Here is a 21,867-nt window from a genome sequence, read left to right as displayed (position 1 = left end):
TACACAGATAATTTGCAATTCAGTAGGTCAGAAAATCCACTGTATGAATATGCCTCTATGACAGGGAATCTTTGTCATACAAGGCAGTAGTCTATATACTACACCAACTATTAATGCAGCCTTTCTTAGTTTCTAGAGCTGACCCTAGGAAAATAGTGATCTGAGTGAAGTCGTCTTCAATTCTACATTCTTTTTTCCTCGAATTGTGTTTTCTCTCTTCCCCCATGAAAACTTATTTTTGGAGACCTACTCTGAAGAGCTTATCAACATTAATCACTTTAATTATTTTTTGCCAAAGAAAATTTACATTTAACAGAGGTTAAAGGCATAAAGCACTAGTAATAGTAATTTGATTGTAATTTGAAATTTGGTCAGAGAAAGGCTCTTTGGGAAAAGGAGTGCAAAAAAGGGAAAGAGGATGATGCTTTTAAAATCATGCCCTTAAGGAAATTCCCCTATTTTGACTAAGCCAATTCAAAAAAATCCCTAAGTGAAATCATCTCAAACCTGTCATCTTAAAAAAAAACAAAAACAAAAACCAAAAACCAAAACCCAGAAAACAAAAATTGGTATATTCAGAATTAAATGGAATGCACAGACTTAAGCTATTTTCATTTCTCTATACAAGATTTTGCATCACCATAATTAGATTGAAATATTTAGGTCAGCATTTGCATCTGATACAAAGTGGTTAGCTCTCAGGGTGACTGGGAGCTGGCTGTACATCAGACAAACTTATGAAAATCAGAATACAAAATAGAGTGCTTTAGTAAAATTCAATTATACATCCTCTTTACCCAAGAGCTGATAAATATCACTGATCATTTGATCTTAAAAAAATTTTGGATATATCAATATTTAAGTTTCTGACATTGGAAGGTAAAACTCAATATTAGAACCAACCCTTTATTTTTTGTTTACCAGACAATATAGGGACTATTAATTGTTAAAACATGAGTTTCAAAATACAACATGTGAGATTTTATAAGTAACCTGGGATATATGTCACCCAGGTTAAAACAAAACAAAACAAAACAAAACAAAACAAAACAAAACAAAAAAACTTCTCTGAGTACCAGATATAGAGAAAAATAAGAATTTAATTGAAAATGTAATGTTATGGGGTGCCTGGATGGCTCAGTGAGTTAAGCGTCTGCCTTCAGCTCAGGTCTCTCAGAGTCCTGGGATCGAGCCCCACATAGGGGGCTCCCTGCTCAGAGGGGAGTCTGCTTGTCCTTCTGCCTCTACCCCTCCGCACTACCTGTGCTTTCTCCTCTCTCTCATATAAAAACTTTAAAAATTTTTTTAAAAAGAAAATGTATTATTCTGATATTTCATTTTCATTTCCCTTGAAAAATGATAATCTGATATTCCTGTGATTTCAAAACACATATGGATGGATCATTGGTAGAACACATGATCCAGTTATACAGTATTCTGACAATATCCTGTTATTGATGGTCCAAATTGCAAACACCTTCAACAGAAGTGAAATATACTGATATGTATGTGTATAAATATATATGTGTGTGTGTGTGTATATATATATATATATCTTTATAACATACAACATATTATATATAAAATGGTAAACAAAAAATAAGAGTCACTGAGTAACACATTTTTGCTGTTTTCTGTGTCAATATCCAACACGAATATTTTTGCTGATGGCAGAAAAAGTACCATCATGGATTTTTGAGGATAAATTAATCTATATTAGATATGCATCGTTTATTCTTTTCTTTTTTTTTTTTACCTATGGAAAGTGTTGACCTCTTTTGTGCATTCATCTGTTAGAAGAGGTTCTATTTCTATGTGTTAAAAGCAAAAAGTTAAATGGTGTCATACTGAATTCTTAGTGATGAATCTTATTAAAGACAATGGTCTTTACTGATGCTCAATAAAAAAGTTAACGTACAAGGGATCAATACTACTCAGACCTAGGTTTAGCAGTCTTTGGCAATGATTTCAGTACTGACAAAAAGTCTATGTGTAGAAAAGAAAATAACCCAAAGAACAAGGACCCTGTCAACTCTTTAAGTCCTTACAGGATTATTGTCTACACCATTGACATTGGGCTCATGTTCAATTGTGTATGCAGGTTTTTTTTGTGCCAAGATGGGGAGTGTGACTGAGAAGATATGTACCTATAAAATGTCCACTTAGAGATAACAATTTTACAATGACTACAAAAATGAAAACCAATGAATAATAGAAGAACATTGACTTTGGGAGAAAAATAGTATCATCCTTGCTCCTTTCATTTAATTGGATGGCTTACCAGATTACCTTGGCAAATAAAGAATCAAAGTCAACCTGCCAGGAAAGAAAAAGCATGCTGATAGCAGAATTATTCCAACCAGTATCCAAATACACCTACATGGAAAGGTTTCTCAGCTCAGCTCAACCTGCATACTTGCACACAGAGGACATATCCAGAGTAGAAACTGTCAAGTTGTCCTGATTAGTTACAATTTCTATGTAATTTGGTTATATTTAGCTAATATTATAATTCATTGTACGAAGGATCCTTACCCGTCTGAGAGCAGTCTCTAAACTGGTATTTAAAAGTAATAGTTTTGAATTAATTAATTTCTCAAGAACCATGGTGTAAAATCATCAGAAGGCTTTGACTTTAGCACTGATTCTTGGGTTTACTCAGAGTCAAACTTGGAAAAGTGTCTATTTCTCAGTGCCTGCATTCATCAGCTGTCATCTGTGAATAATTTATATTCCCTTCCCTTAAGATAAAATGTGATAATAACTGAAAAAATGCTTTTTGAACCATAGAGTAAGATATAAATGGGAAGTTTTATCATCACCATCACCACCACCACCACCATCATCATCATCATCCTGCAGGCATAAGCATTCCATTTAAGCCACTCAGTAGCTGAGAAGAACAGTCTCCCGTTCCCTTATATGCTGACAAACATTCTTGCCTGGTGGGTTCTTCAGGGCTGTCACCTGTCATGCATGGAGTTGGGGCAAATTCCACAATGTGACATGGTGTGGTAAGGAATAATCTTTGTGGTCAGAGTTAACCAAGCACAGAATGCAGGCAGTCCTCAGTCTCACATCATCCTATGGAGTGTGAAATCCATTCTACTACTAGAGGAAATACCCTTCTAACTGTCAGGCTCCTCATACAGAGTAGGTTTGAAGAAGAGATCTGCTCAAGGGAGAGTAAGGAGGCTGTTTGACACAGTCTCTATGAGAGCAGGTCTCTTAAGAGGGTCTGAGCAAGCTAGGTACCTTGTGCCATTGACCAGGAGGCAGTTGGAAAACAAAGTCTGTGGATGTTACGTGGCAGGTGGAGGGAGCTGCTCATCTTGTGGAAGGCTGAGATTGGTTCCTCCGCTGGCTGGGACAATAAGGAGTGCCCTGAGATACAGCAAGCTCATTGTTCAAGCATTGCAGAGGGAATGAATATGCAGACTTTAACAAATAGCACTGATCCTGGTATGATAGTGACTCACTACCAATTCCTCTTTGAGAAAGACCATTTTACTCCTTCCTAATTCCTGAAAACTGGATCTGCAGGAAAATTTGTCTGATTACTGCATCATGCCTAACCATTTTGTAAGAGGTGTTTTGGTCTATGTGTGGGATCTGGAGCCTGTCTGTCAGACCTCAAATCCCAGTTCAGTCTAGGAGTTCTATGACCATCAGCATGTTAGTATCTCCGAGCCTCAGTCTAGTCACCGGTAAGGCACAAATTACAAAAATACCTGCCCATAGATTCCTGCAGTTATTAAAAACACTGAAACAAGCATCTCCTAGATATAAAATACTCAATAACAGTTGCTATTTCTTAGACCTTTAGGTTTGATCATGAAGCATTAAAGGTTGTAGAAGCAACACTTGCTGACGGAGGTAAGGAAAGGAAACTTATTGATTACATATATTGATCCCCTATACTGTTCCGGGCATTTAATCCTCAAATAATCTAAGGTTTAGAAATAGCCAAAGTAAAACCAATGAAACACTGAAGTACTAATTAGTAAAAATGTATTGTGCACACACTGAAAAAGGCACTTTGCAAACTGGAACATTCAAACTAAAACATGGAATGAGGCTCGGGGATATATTGTTAGAAAGCAGCTTATGCAGTGAGAAAGCAGTGACTGTTTATTCTTCGCAGTGACTGTTTATTCTTCACAGTGACTGGTTATAATGTTAGAATCTTCTTAAGTGATAGGGAACTGGCCAGTTTTTATCTCACATCAACCTTGGGAGTTTAAGTTTTGCTTGTGATTTTCAGAGACAAAAGCAAGAGCTGACCCAGGTCAAGTTAGTCTTGTAAAATAAGCTAACCTAAGCTTTGTTTATATGACTAAACTGAAATATGAAAATTCCATTCAGGAAATTTTCAAGGATGGTCTCCATTTGTTTTTGATTTTAACAAATCATAAGTTGTCTTCATTTACAGTTGAGAAAATTGAAACCCTGAGTGACTGTCTGAGGTCACCAATGGAAGAGATCTTAGGGCCATCTGATTCTATGACCTTGCATTTGTCTGTCATTCTATGTCAACATTATTGTTCCTTCTTTCATTTTTTTCTCTTACCCATTTTCCTATAAGAATTATTATAAAACACATTTATATACAGTTCCCACAGACATGCCCAGCCGCACTCTCAGAGAGTTATAATTACCCAAGAAATGATGTGCATATCTTCTTCCTTATAATCTTCCATAGAGTGACAAAGGAAAAGTTCTTCTAAAAACACTCTTATCTCTTCCAATGTTTAAACTCTGTGACAGATGATCACCTAGAGATACAAACAGGGATCCCTCTCCTCACTAACACACACACACACACACACACACACACACACACACACAAGCATAGTAGACATCAGGGTGTGGGCAGAGTGGCAGGTGAAACAAAAGGCGATCCTATCACCTGCAGTGAAGTTGCAAGGAAAACAATAGGACTCAAACTCCAACTCAAAACCAAAAATCAGTTTTGAGTCTCAAAATTAATTTGAATCAGTTTGCTGCTTCAATTTGGAAAGGAAAAGAGAGCCAACCAGTAACTGCAGGAAGTAGAAATACAGATTGGTTACTGAGAGAGAGTATGGAGTTCTGGGAAAGGTTGGGTAGAAGACCAGACATTGCTTTCCAGTCTAAGAAGATGCCAGAATACTAAAACTCCAGAAAACAAAATCAAGCAAACAACAGAAAAGTCTCAAGTCTATGGCAGGTTATGTCCAGAGTGGGGTCTAGGTCTAACTCGGGTAAGATCTTTGAGGAGAAGGGAAATGGGAGTCAGGGCACGGTACCTTTGTTTAAGGAAGGGTGTGTGAACCATGCTTGAGGCTCCATCCCAGAAGGACTCAGGGTCTGCCAGCCTCAGGGCCAGTGCAGCTAGTACTACTGTAGGAATTCAGCACCAACAGTGACTAAAACAGAAATTAGCTTTCCTCATAACCAGCAGCATCCTTGGATGATTCGTATGACAGTCCACTGACTGCTACTTCCCAAGTATGGTGGAACCCAGAAGATGGTAGCTTTTAAGGAAATATAGGGACTCCCTCTGCCCTATATCATTAACTACTGAACCAGAGTAAAGGAGTCACCTCATAGGACTGGTGTTCCTGGGGCCCAGATACAAAGTAAGGATTTTTTTTTTTTTTAATTTACTTGTCCACTGACTATATATAGCCTGGTAAGCTAATTTTATATGCACGCGCACACACACATACACACACACACACACACACACGTTATAAACACACTCTATATTGTATACATTGCACCTGAGCCAAGGGTCAGAGGGGTCTTGTAATAAAACTTAAAAAGTTGTCCATGGAGGACTGATAATCCAGGCCTTCATCAGAGTTCAAGGGCTATGGTTTGCTTTATAGTCTTTTGTGTTTAATTTTATTCAGTAAAATGTCAGTATTCTGAGAAGGGATCCATAGGCTTCACCCAATTATCAAGGAGTAATGGCAATAAATATGTTAGGGCCCCTGCTGTAGGGGATCCTGATGAAGGAGGAAGAGGAACTGGCAAATACTGTGCTGATTCAGTTCTGACCTTAGAGTTCTAGATAGGGTAGGTAGGACAGAATCCCTGACCGTGGTAGACACATGTCATATTAACATCATTCCTCCTCTAAGAGGATGGTCGGTCTCACTATAAATGTAACAGTATTCTCTGTTATTTGAAAAAAAAAAAAAAACACCTGTATTCTATGTTTACTTTGATACCTCTTAATATCTTTTATGATATGATTATTCTATTTCAAATAAAAAGCTTTTAAAATTTCTATTTCTATACTATTATATCCACCTATTAGATCTGTAAGGGCTCTCCAGAGATAGTTGAAAACATGCCATGATATTAATTTAAGAATCTACTCTTTTTCCACACACATCAAAATAAGTTATATCAGGGAAAATAATGCACATTTCTTACCTGATTATAATTTCCAGTGTCATATATCATCTTCAGTAAATACTAATTGCTACTAACTGGCATTTGATTGGAGCAGTAAAGAGGTGGACCCATTTTGTTTCACTAATTGATTCAAGTTGGATTTTGGCCAAGTCTTATAAACTAAATGTCCAATAATAAGGGAATGATTAATTGAATCTTAGCACATCCATATGACAGAATAATGTGAAGCCATTAAAATGGTATTTTAGAAGAATACTTAGCAAATTTATTATAAGCATTTCCCAATTTTACTCTCAGTACCCTAGAAAATGAAATCTAGATTCATCATCCTGGACTCTAAGTTCTTGCATAATTGGGCCCCGGCATAACTCTCCTTCCCATGTTAAACACCTGTCTCCCTCAGTCATCACACTTCACACTGGTCTTGATGTTATTTCTGCAACATTTAAAAGACTTTTCCACTGTCAAGACTTGGCATTAGCTGCTCCCACTGCCTTCCATATCTTCACCTGGACAATTCCTTCTTGTCATTGAGAAGGGCCTTTCCTGACCCTAACTCACTTTTTGGTATATCACTTTGTTATATGACTTATTACAATTCACTATCTGATACTGCTTTGTTTTTAGTTTTTTTTTTTCTACGCCTTCTACTAGAATGTAAGCTTCTTGAAAACAGGGACTTTATCTTGTTCATTGTTTTATTACCAGTGTTTTGAACTGTTTCGCTAAATATCTAATATATATTTGCTGAATGAATAAACCAGTAATTTTTTATTTCAGAAGCAAAAATACTTATTTTAAAAGCCTTTAAATAACATAAAGAAAAAAGAATATAAAATACCAATAATGACTCCATCTGGGTAAAATTTCATCATAGATATGCTGGTGTATATTAAGGCATAGACACATAAATCTACGGCAGTTGAGGTCATCTAATTTTATTCCCTCTTTGGTTCTCCTCTTTTCCTTATTACTTATATTTTTCTCTCTTCTCTCTCTGTGAAACAAAATAAATTTCCCTGATAAGCTCCTGTATAACAGCTTGGTGATAATTTTAATTTCCCGGGAATCACTTTGCAGAACTTATCAATGTATCTAGTTGCCCCCAAAGAACACTCTTTCAAAGAAGAATTTTCACACTCATATTTTTCCTGCCCTCTAAACTATGGAAGAGAGCACAATGATGGGATAGTGTGGAGTGTTGTGGGACATACAGGAGATGCAACCACTTTTTCCTTTGTGATGGGTTGGGGAAGACCTCAGGAGGAAGTGACTTCACAGCTGAGACCTAAAATATGTCCAAATCAGCCACACTAAATTTATGAGGCAGGTACCTGAAAGGTGGGAGAGGCAGGTCATCTCAAACACAATTACTATATGCACAAAGGCCCTAAGGGAAGAGAACATTGAACTTTAGGAGGGAAAGAAAGTTCCAGGTTACAAGTGCACAATGTGTTAGGGGACTTTTGATGGTGGGGATGTAGGCAGAAGCCAGATAAGTAGGGCTTCTTGTTAAATGGTTTATCTTGAGGGTGATAAGAAGCCTTTTAACTGCTTTCCACACAGAAATATTATGAGGAGTTTTGCATTTTACAAAAGTCATCCAAACTGCTCTTGGAGAAATACGGAAAGAGAAAAAATTATAACTTGTGTGCCTATACAAACATAAAATGAGTATTTTTTCATACATAGAGGGAGAAGGCAAGAAAGCCTACATGTGTTACAGACTTCAACCATCCAGGCATCAAGCAACAGAAAAAGGAAGTAAGGGTATGGTGTCCTTGATGGCTGCTTCTAGTGAAACCCTTGGAGACCCTTATCAGGTCAAAAGTTATCTTTACTTGTTATTACACCATCACTAAATAATTGTCACTATGTTTTAGCTGGCATGGTAGCTATCATAAGGGGGTCATAAAATACTCTTTCATCATTGACAGAAGGGCCACCTAAAATTCTTTCCCTAGATGGTCTTTGCATAGTCAGGAAGCACCAGAAGGATCACTGTTTGCAACCCTACCTTACTTTGCTCCAGAAATACAAGATAGAAGTGCTTTCTCCTGGTGACTGTACCACACACTGACCAGAGTCAGTCTTCCCATGCATAAAACCAATTGCAGATTGGCTGGTCTTCCCCTTCATCTGCTATTCTCAGCACAGTAAGTTTCAGAATTTACTTGATATCTCTGACACATGGATGGTGCCCTTCTCTTTTTTCTTACTATTTACGTCTCCCTCTACCTCATCTTCACAAAGATTCCTTCAGTCTTTCAAAGATTATGTTGGTAGAAGCAGGTTTTTAAAAAGAGTTAGAATGAATAAATTAACATGAGTACACAACTTGGTGTCATGGTTTAGAAACTGACATAGTTTTTCACAGCAAAGGGAGAGATGGTCTGTTATTGGGGGGGCATTCCTAAGACTTTTGTAATCCATCAAATATTTTTTGGCTCCTAATATAAATATATATATATTCATAATTAATGGGGACCAAAGATAAGAAAAATCTATCCCTCTCCCCCCAAAAAAGATACACAAAAAACCAATCCTCTTGGGTTGGTGCCCATTCCTTTATAGCTACTCAAAGACTTCACTCTTGTCATTATTCTTGTTGTTCTTGTGTTAGTTTCTTGTTGCTGCTATAGCAAATTGCTAAGAACTCAGTGGCTTAAAACAACATAAATTTATTATTTTACAGCTCTAGAGTTCAGATATGTGAAAGAGGTCTTCTGGGCTAGAATCAAAGTGTCATCAGGCAAGCTGCATTCCTTCTAGAGACTCCAGTGGAGAATTCATTCCTTGCCCTTTCTAGTTCCCAGGATTGACCCACATTTCTTGGCTTGTGGTCCTATTGTTCTGACTTCTACTTCAATAATCACATCTTCTTCTGTGACACTGTGTCTCTCTTTTATAAGGACTCTTTGTGATTATATTGTGCTCATCTGGAAAATCCAAGATAATTTCCCCATCTCAAGACCCCTAAACTTAATCATGTGTGTATAGTCCCTTTTAACATGAAAGGTGATATATACATAGGTTCTGGGGATGAATGCATGGGCATCTTTGGGAAGGATTATTCTGCCTACCACACGCTTGCATCTTCAATTTACAACAATTTTACTCAGTCTTCGTTTCTTCTAATTTACTTGTATGCTTTCATATTCTAATTTGTAAAAAGTAGTAAAACTTGCACATACTATCTAGGGTTGCTGAGAAGAGTAAATGCTTAGAGAGTCTGGTACACATCACACACTTAAGAAGATACTATTACTATGGGAAATGGTAGAATTTTATAACCACCCTCATGAGGTTAAGAATTCCACTGTCGATATGTACTTATGGTAAGTGGTAAGACTTATGAGGTGATATATGGGAATTTAATAAGATATAATACTTTAGTAATTGATTCTGAGAACATACATGCTCAAATTATGAACAATATCATCATTACTCTTGAAGAATCATCAATATTACCAACTCTACCAGAAAATTTTAAACAGATTATTTGCAATGTTAGCTTCCTTTCCCATCTGCAAAGTAAAAAAAAAAAAAGTGTATATTCATTTATTTTCAGCCTTCTTCTTTCCTGTAAGCTCAAGAAGAGATTTTTTTTTAAACTTGAGATTTTCTATCCCCATATCAAGTGAGTGTCCCCTTTGCATCAGCTATTTCTTTAGTTTTTTGTGATGCAATTTTAAGATAATAAATACAGGTGGATCAAAACAGAGCACCATAAATTTAGGACAACAAATGGAAAGAAAGATAAATTGAGCATCATTGGAAATGGTGTTTCTCTTCAAGAGAACAGGAAGAATAGTAGCTTAAATAAAAAGAAGTAGGGGTTCAGAGTTACAGTGGGGGAGAGAGATTTTGAGGTAATCAGTTGTAACTCTAGGGAAGGATACTGATAATGACAGAAATAGAACACATTTTAAAGATTTTCAGGGCAATGAGAATTTTTTATTTTTTACCCTTTAACATTATTTGAGAGATGCCAGTAAATAGTGATTTCTTTTCATTACTTTCAGTTGCTAGGTTCTTTTTTCAACCCAGCTCTACGTTTTGACTGGTCATATGAGGCTTAGTTTTTGTTTGAATTCTAGATAATCCTGTGGATATGTTACATTCCCTTCAAATTGCTTAAACGCTTCCATGTCAATCATACTTACCCAACAATTTACAGTCCATCTGCCTACTCCACCAACAATCTTTGTCAATCCCTGTCCCTCTTCTGAAAAGGAACTGACCCTTCTTCATTTCAAATTCACCTTTTCTACCTGCTCTAGCTCTATCATTCTTTCCTTCAATTTACAAGCATGTCCTTACAATATACACCCATGCATACTTTATAAATTCTGCTTTTCTTGTGAGATAGTGCTCTAATTTTCTCCCTTTTACAAACAAACTTTGTTACTCTACAAAAACTACTAGCTCTTTCCTAATTTGTTACTAAACTCACTTTGATCTAATTTTTTATTTTAATAAGATAGAAAAGGCACTTGTAATAATCAAATCTAGTGCTGCCTTCTATTTAACTGACTACTCTAGAGCATAATAATATTGATCATGCTTTTCTCTCTTCACTATAATACATTATAGTATTTTATTTCTATTTCTATAGTATTTCTATTTCTATAGTATTTTTTTTTCTATTTTCCGCCTTCAGCTCACTGTAATTATTCTGGATTTTTTTCTTGCGCTATCCGCAACTGTTGGTAAATCCCATGATTCCATCTTTGACCCTTAACACTTTAGATTTGCTTTCGTGTTTGATAAAATCAACTTTAACAGATTTTGTAAATACCAACGGACATTCCCAACTAAGCAAAATTTAACAAGCTTTATAAAATTCCTCTATAAAGCCTCCATGTTTCCTATTTCTTCAAGTAAAACCAGTGGTGTTTCTATTAATGGAAGTGTCTAAATTTGAAAACTCATGTATTCTTGATATCATCTGGCTACAAAGCACACACTGAAGATGCCTGTTAATTATGAAATTCCTCTCCATCTTCTTCTTCCATAGCACTATCAATTCAGATTTCCTTTCCCAATTCTCTCAATTATTTCAAGTCACTGAACTGAGCCTTCTTGCGATAATTCTTACTCTCTGGTTTATCCTTTTCACAAAAGACTTGAGCCTGGCACTCCCTACTTTAACACTTGTTTTCAATCTTGGCCAGTAAAAGATGATATATAAGTCCTCGACAATACCACCACAAACTCCTTTCATTCACTTACCAAGACACATCTCATTTTTAACTAAGCTAACTTTTAAAATGGTACGCAGAGCTGAGGAGCACTACTATCAGAACACCAAAAAGAAACGCTCTAAAGGCACACAACAACATGGTTTCAGGCAGTGTTCCATAGCTATAAATGCTGGCAAGAAGCTCTAATGGACAAAGTTCTTGAGCACAGAGAGAGTAAGAGGCTAGTTGAATCTGTGGCACTCCAGAGGCATAGTCATAAACGTTTGACAAGCACTAAAAATGGTTCAGAAAGAGCTAACCACTGGCAATACTACAGAAAAAAAAATAGTTACTTGGCATCTTTATAGCTTCCATTTCCATTTCTGAAACCTTCTTGTCACTTCCCCTCTTCTCTCCTCTCTCCCCTAATAAATATGCATAATATCTTTCAACCCAGGGGCTATGACCTGCCCATGGACCCTTTCTGTGAATGGCTTACCTTGACATTTCCTGATCATGAATTTTTCCCCAAACTCCTCTACCCTGCCTTTCATTCACACAGAACAGGAGGACAATTTCTCTGCCACATTACTATTTTGCTGTTCGTTTCTATTTTGTCTGTGGCAGATAGTATTTTCTAAAGATGGTGACATGGTATCACTCATCTCATGTGTTCTAGAACCTTGCTACTTTCCTATCAAGACATGGAGGTTAATTCCTCTCCCCTAATTCTGAGCAGACTTGAGACTCTGTGTATCCAAGAGAGTATGGCAAAAATTATACCATATCAATTTGAAGACTGGCCTGAAGAGGGTGCATCATCCATTTTGTTGACTAAAACACTGACCCTTGGGGCCCTAGGCTTCAATGTGAGGAGTCTGGTTGCATAGAGGAAGGCCAAAGTAGCCCATGTAGAGAAACCACAGGGAAGGGCCCTGAAATCCACGGAGAGAGAGAGAGAGAGAGAGATGCTTCCAGTGGATTTCTTCATTTTTTGTTCCTGTGCTAATCCCTGTCTGACTATAATCTCATGATATATTCTGAGCCCAAAGTGTCCAACTGGCCCAAAATTCCTGACCCACAATACACATAAGAAGTTAAATTATTTTAAACAACGGGGTTTGTTTTTTTCCCCAAACCTCTACTCCATATTCAGAATAAATCCTGTTTTGTCAAAAATAATTGAAGTTTTCCCATTCTCTGACTTGGTTTAAGAGTAAGCATTATTTAGATGTGACTTAATTATGGCCAGTACAACATGAGGCAATATTTTCTGGAAAGCTCTGGGAAGGAAGTAAATCTACAATAAAAAATGCATTTTTTCGAATAGATATCTTTTCTAGAAATGATGCTAACCTATAAAAAGCATACTGGGGGTGACAGAATAAAAAGAGAGAAAGAACCTGGGTCCTTCTGTTGATGAAATGAGTTAGCCAAACATGGGAATGCTGTGATATCTCTTGTATATAAGGGAATATATTCTGATGTAGTTAAGAAATTTGACTTGAATTTTCTGTTATTTGCTGCTTAAATCATCAGACCTTTTAAAATACCTCAATATAAATGCATGTGGTAGTCAAGGATTATCACTATATCCCTTGCATTATGATTTAGGAATAAGGATGCTCAGAATAAGCAGAGAAAGAAAAACATTAAGAAGTTGGCAAAATAATCCAAAGCCAAAGCAGAGAACTGGTTCTAAAAATTAACTAGGTTTCAGACTGACTGGACATATAATAAACTAGTACATCTGAAACAAAGACATCTGAAACAAAGCAGTGTTTTTTAATTAGGAGAACCACCAGGAATCATCCAAGTGATTAATCCTCAGGAGCACAGCTTTTCTGAGTGTCTGGGGTACTAAGGAGACTAATAGAATAAATTATAAAGTACACACAAAAGTAACATTCTCATTTTATAGAACAACTTAAAACAGGGACAAAGTGCTATGGTCTTAGGGTGAGTGAACTAGAGAGAACTAACTCAAGACATTGACCACATGGTGGACTTGTGTTGAGACCATAAAAACACAAGACAGCAATGAGTTATCTTACTAGGACTGACCTTGTGAGCAGGCAAAAATTAATCTTAAGTTGGTGCTTATTTTATATTAGGCATTATTCTAAAGATTTTACATTTACCAACTCATTCAGTTCTCTGGAAAACCCAGTGAAGCATCCATGCTAATTCCTTCCTAATTTTCAGATAAGGAAACAGACCCAGAAAGGTTGAATAGCTTGCTCACAGTCTTATAGTTAGTAAGTGCAATTCTGAGATATGAACCTCATGCACCCCCACCCCAGAGCTTATGTTTTAACCTCTGTGCTGTATTTTGAGGATGATTTACATGGTTAAATTTGCAGCAATCCCTACTGCTTCCTTTAGGTTGGCTCAGGAGCTGGAAAGAAATGAACCCTTCAGGTGGTGAATCTCATTGCTCAAACTATGAGATAATAAAACTCCCCTGCAGTGAAAATGAAGACATGATGATATTCCAGGGGATTTTTCTTGTTTTATACAAATCCATTTTAAATATAAAATGCCTTGTCAAAAAGAATGACCATGTTGTAACAGGTATTTAGACACTGGCATGTCTGAGGTTATGAAAAATATTCTATGGTAGAAATATTATATTGATGTAAGAAATATTTGGTGGAAAAGAGTCATTTCTTTAGCTTCTGAAAACCTCACAGTGTTAGCTTGCTCAAAATAAAGCTAGCTCTGGCTGCTCTCAACCAAAATACTTTCAGTTAGTGTAGAGTTTTAAGCTACATTCAGACAGATAAATTCTCTACAGCAACATCCTCAAACACCTCGGTGTGTAAGAGGGATTAAAAATGATGACTCATGTAAATAAATTGCTTGATTTTAGAAACTGATCCTGGAAAGATTCCTAACTAGGTACATCTATTGAAGGAACAGAAGATGAGCACTGATAGAAAAGAGTTATACATGGGTAGAGAGTATGAAGAGCCACAAAAATACTTGTGAAAACGGGAATCAAATAGCAGCAAAAGCCAAGAAAAAGTAACCGTGGCAACAGAAAGTTCAAACATTTAGAGCTAGGAAAAAAAGGAGAGAAAAGTCATAGTAACTGAATACAACAGATGCCTTAGAGGATAGTATTTTTCACTCGTGCACTCACAAACATGCTCAGGATAATTTCAACAAAAGACAACCAAATCTTAAGGCTGAAGAATAAAACACAAAAATTCAATTCTGAGTCATCTATCTTGGAAAAATTGTTATGAAATCAAAATTCTATTTTTTCTTTTGATTCTCTTAAGAGATACAGTGTTAGAACTTGACCTTCAGTTGCATTGTGTCATTTTACATTCAAAATTAAATAATTTCAGTAATCTTACTAAATTTTGTGGCCCACCAATTATATAAGAAGTTTGCTCTTAAATGGGCTCAGGCTGTGGCATAGGCCAGGATCCTCCTTGCTTTGGACAGCAACATCCCACTGGGTATTTTTCTGGAATCTGATTATCATTGCAAGGAAGTGTTCTCATTTTTAGGACCAGAGAGAATCAAGAGAAGCGAATTCCTGCCAGAAAAATGTATTGCTGCATCCAAAGACATGAGGAAAAGGGGAGGAGGAGGAATACTTTTATTTTGACATTGTCTTTGTTTTAAAAACTTCATGGGTTTGTAGTATATGGTTGGGTGTTCAGAATAATTTAGGAAAGGCGAGGAAAGTCTTACATGATGGCAGAAGTAGGCCACCTAGTCTACTTCTGTGCCTGCTAGAAGAGAGTGCACACCTTGGCCTTTGAAAAATATATATGTAAAGATTATAAAATCATTTGATTATCATAGTAGCTATTTATTAAATAACATATCAGGAGGCAAAAAAAGAAAAAAAAGTCACTTTCAGAATATTAGAGTATTCTCCAAGATGCTAGCCAATGAGTGAAGTTTTCATTTGACATCAAATTCAGAGCTGTAAAAAGCAGTGCTTGAGTTCAACATTCTCTCTAGCTCAGAGGTATGAATCATCAGGGAGGTACCTAGTTACTACCTATGACCTCTGAATTCTGTTTAAGTTTACAAAACCAATGCCTTCCCAGTTGACCACCCCCTGTCTGACTCTGTTTAAGATTAAAGAGTAGAAATAAGGGAGGAGGATTCATCACTCAACCAGAAGTAAAAGGACATGTGCATAAAGCCAAGCTGTAGGCAACTAGTTTGCCATATCATTACAATACAAATAAGCCAACTTTTATATTAGAAGCAGAAATAATTTTTTTTTATATGATGCTTGAGAGACACAGAAAGTTTCCACTTAAACAACTGTCAAGGACTCTGAATCACTTAATTTAATAGTGCTAATGTCAGTGAATGTGGTCAAGAAATTACAAGTACCTAATTTAATAATTCAATCCAATTCTTTATCATTTAATAGCCAATCTTAAGTGTGTCATTTTAAGCAGTTAGCTCTAAAAGTTTCCTCTTTTTTCTGCCATATAGCAGAATTGTGCTATTGGATATATCATTAATTTTATTTTTTTTTTCTTTTGGAAAAGCAAAAATAGTACTTTGGCCTATCCTTAAATATCTATCTATCTATCTATCTATCTATCTATCTATCTATATCTATCTATATATATAAATGATGTGTAGCAAACAAGATAAAATTTATAAACTAAAAATGCCACACAAATGGTAGTTCTATAATTATGTCTTATGTTTGACTCCGCTGTCAGGAAAACCAGATACATTTGTTGTATTTTGATAAAAATATATTTATTGTATTTTGATTAAAAAATTAAAGTCCTACTGAGTAAAGTCCAACTTTATATTACAGGGGGGAGTCAAATTGATCCCTCATAGATATTTGGCAATTACTTTTTTTTTTGTTTGTTTTGTTTTTTACCTCTCTTTCACTGAATTAGCCCTTTTATTTAATGTCATGTATCCACCATTACAATATCATACAGAAAAGTTTCACTGTCCTGAAAATTCCTTGTGCTCCACCTGTTCATCCCTCCCTGCCTAGCAACCACTAATATTTTTCCATCTTCATAGTATTACCTTTTCCAGAATGTCATATAGTTGGAATCATACAGTATGTAACACTTTCAAATTCACTTCTTTAGCTTAGTAATACAAATTTAAAGTTCCTTCATGTGTTTTTTTTTTTAACCAGATCATTTATTTTTATCACTGAGTAATATTCCACTGTATGGACATGCCAATTTGTTTATACATTCACCTATTAAAAGATATCTTAAAAAGAAAAGAGAGAGGACCCAAATTAATAAAATTATAAACAAAAGGGGAGAGATCAAGAATAACACCAAGGAAATAGAAACATTCATCAGAAATTATTATCAACAGTTATAGACCTCCCAAAAAACAAGAGCCCAGGACCTGATGGATTCCCTGGGGAATTCTACCAAACATTGAAAGAAGAAATAATACTTAGTCTCCTGAAGTTGTTTCAAAAAATAGAAACAGAAGGAAAATTTACAGACTTCTTCTACAGAGCCAGCATTACCCTGATCCCCAACCAGGCAAAGACCCCATCAAAAAGGAGAATTTCAGAACAATATCCCTGATGAATATAGATGCCAAGAATCTCAACAAGATCCTAGCTAATAGGATCCAACAGTACATTAAAAAGATTATCCACCATGACAAGGTGGGATTTATTCCTGGGATGCAATGGTGGTTCAACATTCTCAAATCAATCAGTGTGATAGAACAAATCAGTAAGAGAAGAGAGAAGAACCACATGGTCCATTCATTTGATGCAGAAAAAGCATTTGATAAGATACAGCATCTGTTCCTGATTAAAACATTTCAAAATATAGGATAGAGGGAACATTCCTCAACTTCATAAAATCGATCTATGAAAAACCCACAGCAAATATCATTTTCAATGGGGAAAAGCTGACAGCCTTCCCTTTGAGATCAGGAACATGACAAGGATGCCCACTCTCGCGATTGTTGTTCAACATAATACTAGAGTCCTAGAAACAGAAATCAGACAACAAAAAGAAACAAAAGGTATTCAAATTGGCAAAGAAGGAGTCAAATTTTATCTCTTCGCAGATGACATGATACTTTATATGGAAAACCCAAAAGACTTCAACCCCAAACTACTAGAACTCATACAGCAATTCAGTAATGTGGCAGGATAAAAAACCAATGTACAGAAATCAGTTGCTTTTTTATACACTAACAGTGAAAATATAGAAACGGAAATTAGAGAATCCATTCCATTTATTATAGCACCAAGAACCAAAAGATACCTGGGAATAAACCTAACCAAAGAGGTAAAGGATCTGTACTCGAGGAACTACAGAACACTCATGAAAGAAATTGAAGAAGACACAAAAAGATGGAAAAGCATTCCATGCTCATGGATTAGAAGAATAAACATTGTTAAAACATCTATACAGCCTAGAGCAATCTATACTTTTAATGCCATCCCAATCAAAATTCCACCGGCATTTTTCAAAGAGCTGGAACAAACAAACCTAAAATTTGTATGGAACCAGAAGAGACCCCGAGTTGCTAAGGAAATGTTGAAAAAGAAAAACAAAACTGGGGGCATCACATTGCCTGATTTCAAGCTTTACTACAAAGCTGTGATCAAAAGATAGCATGGTACTGGCACAAAAATAGACACAAAGACCAGTGGAACAGAGTAGAGAGCCCAGATATGGATCCACAACTCTATGGTCAACTAATCTTCGACAAAGCAGGAAAAAATATACAGTGGAGAAAAGACAGTCTCTTCAATAAATGGTGCTGGGAAAATTGGACAGCTATGTATAGAAGAATGAAACTTGAGCACTCTCTTACAACATACACAAAGATAAACTTGGAATAAAAGACCTCAACATGAGGCAGGAACCTGTCAGAGTCCTAGAGGAGAACATAGGCAGTAAACTCTTTGATATCGGCCACAGCAACTTCTTTCAAGACATGTCTCCAAAGACAAAAGCAACAAAAGTGATAATGAACATTTGGGACTTCATCAAGATCAAAAGCTTCTGCACAGCAAAGGAAACAGTCAACAAAACAAAGAGGCAACCCATGGAATGGGAGAAGATATTCGCAAATGACACTACACACAAAGGGCTGATATCCAGGATCTATGAAGAACTCAAACTCAACACTCAAAAAACAGATAATCACATCAAAAAATGGGCAGAAGACATGAACAGACACTTCTCCAAAGAGATATACAAATGGCTATCTGACACATGAAAAAATGTTCATCATTATTAGCCATCAAGGAGATTCAAATCAAAACCACATTGAGATACCACCTTACACCAGTTGGAATGGCCAAAATTAACAAGACAGTAAACAACAAGTGTTGGAGAGAATGTGGAGAAAGGGGAACCTTCTTACACTGGTGGTGGGAATGCAAGTTGGTACAGCCACTTTGGAAAACAGTGTGGAGATTCCTTAAGAAATTAAAAATAGAGCTTCCTTATGACCCTGAAATTGCTGTACTGGGTATTTACCCCAGAGGTACTGATGTAGTGAAAAGAAGGGCCATATGTACTTCATAGCAGCAATGACCACAGTCACCAAACTGGAAAGAGCCAAAATGTGCTTCAATGGATAAACGGATAAAGAAGATATGGTCCATATATACAATGGAGTATTATGACTCTATCAGAAAGGATGAATACCCAACGTTTGTATCAACATGGACAGGACTGGAGGAGATTATACTGAATGAAATAAGTCATGCAGAGAGAGTCAATTATCCTTTGGTTTCACTTGTGGAGCATAAGGAATAACATGGAGAACATTGGGTGAAGGAGAGGAGAAGTGAATTGGGGGAAATCAGAGGGGGTGACAAACCATGAGAGACCATGGACTCTGAGAAACAAACTGAGGGTTTTGGAGGGGAGGGGGGTGGAGGGCTGGGAGAGCCTGGTGGTAGGTATTAAGGAGGGCATGTATTGCATGGAGCACTGGGTGTGGTGCATAAACAATGAATCTTGGAACACTGAAAAAATAAAAAATTTTAAAAAAAGATAGCTGCTTCCAAGTTTTGGCAGTTGTGATTAAAGCTGTAAACATTTATGTGCAAATTATTGTATATAGATAAGTCTTCACCTTATTTGGGTAAATACATAGGACTGAGATTGCTAGATCATATAGTAAGATTATGTTTAGCTTGATAAGAAACTACAAAACTGTCTTGCAAAGTGGCTGTACCATTATGGATTCCCACCATCAGTGGATAAGAATTCCTCTTGCTCTACATTCTCACCAACATTTGGTATTTTCAGTGTTTTGGATTTTAGCCATTATAATAGATACAGAGTAGTATCTGTTTTAATTTGCAATTTCTTAATGATGTATAATGTTGAGCATCTTTTAATATGTTCATCTTTTAATATGTTTTAATATGCTCATCTGTATCTTCTTTGTTGAGGTGTCTGAAGATCTTTAGTCCACTTTTTAATTGGGTTGTTTTCTTATTGTTTAATATTAGAAGTTCTTTATATATTTTTGGATACAAGTCCTTTATTAGATGACTGTTTTACAAATATTTTTCTCCTAGTCTGTAGCTCTCCCCATTATTTTCATAGCATGATTTGCAGAGCATAAGTTTTAAATTTTAATAATTTCCACTTACCAATTTTTTTCTTTCACAGGTATTTATTTTGGTGCTACTTACCTTTCTGTTAATAATGCAGAATAATATCATTAATAATAATTAAATGATTGATTTCCTACTATGGACCAGTCACTTATATAGTCAGACCTTTCCAGTTATCGATCTCCCTTATCTACACAGACGTTTCAACGAAGGAAGGGTTTGGGCACTATCAATATATATTGTTAATGGATCTTTTAATAAAGAATAGTTCCATTTTAGGGGCGCCTGGGTGGCTCAGTGGGTTAGAGCCTCTGCCTTCAGCTCAGGTCATGATCCCAGGATCCTGGGATGGAGCCCCGCATCGGGCTCTCTGCTCAGCAGGGAGCCTGCTTCTTCCTCTCTCTCTGCCTTGTGATCTGTCAAATAAATAAATAAAATCTTTAAAAAAAAAAAAAGATTAGTTCTATTTTAGAAATAATCATAGATTTACCTAAGACATTATAGAACAAATTTGCAGAGAGTTTTTATCTTTCTTTTTTAAGATTGTATTTATTTATTTGAGAGAGAGAGAGCACAATGGGGAGGAGGGACAGAGGGAGAGGGAGAAACAGGCCCTTGCTGAGCAGGGAGCCCTATGAGGGCTTGATCCCAGGACACTGGGATCATGACCTGAGCCAAAGGCAGATGCTTAACCTACTGAGCCTTCCAGGTGCTCTGAGAATTTTTATCTTTCATTAAAAAAAAAAAAAAGAAGTCATTTCCTGTTTAGGTTTCAACATGACAAAAACTTGGATGTCATCACTCCTGTCTCTACAACAAGAAAAAACTTGACAAACTAAAAAACAATAACGTTTCTTGAACAAATCAGGGAATTGAGGTAAAAAACCATCCCAAAATCTGTAGAGATATGTCCATATAGAGAATCATAGCTGTGATCTGCTTATCTGGAGCAGAAGTGCTAAAGCTATAAAATATTCCTAGTACCTTTTACAACACATCTGGCTTTCAATAAAATGTTATAAGGCATGCCACAAAAACAGGTAAAATCATGAAAAGCAAAAACTTGTTCTTTATGTAGATAAGTACAATTAATAAACCTGTAGCCAGACTACCAAGACAAAAATAGAAACGATACAAACTGCAAGTATTAGGAACTTCACTATTCCATCACTATAGGTCTCAAAGTCTTAAAAGGATAATGAAGGAATACTGCCAACAATTCTATGCTCACAAATCTGCTAGCTTAGTGAAGTGGACTAATTGCTTAAAAGATACAATCTACCAAAACTGACACAGGGAGAATTATATAACTTAACTAATTCTATTAGCATTAAAGACATTGGATCAATAATAAATAACCTTCCAAAAAGGACAACACGAGGCCCAGATAGTTTCATTGCTGGATTCTATCAATATTTAAGAAATAATACTACATTTTCACCAGCTCTTGCAGAAAATTATAGCAGAGGAAGCACTTCCTAATATTCAGTAAGACCACTATTACCATAGGATCCAACCAACTAAAGACATCATCTTTACAGATGTATGAAGACATCTTTTGTAAAGATACAAAAATTACTGAGCAGTATCTCTTATGAATATAGATGGAAAAATCTTTAATGAAATATTAACAGATCAATTCTCATTATTAAAAGAATTATATCAGGTATGTAAGGCAAATTCATCATTCAA

Source organism: Enhydra lutris, unplaced genomic scaffold (genome assembly GCF_002288905.1).
Source record: "Enhydra lutris kenyoni isolate GAN:26980312 unplaced genomic scaffold, ASM228890v2 scaffoldscaffold27, whole genome shotgun sequence".
Taxonomy (NCBI): Eukaryota; Metazoa; Chordata; class Mammalia; order Carnivora; family Mustelidae; genus Enhydra; species Enhydra lutris.
The sequence above is the reverse complement of the archived record's forward strand: the minus strand, read 5'-3'. Positions refer to the sequence as shown.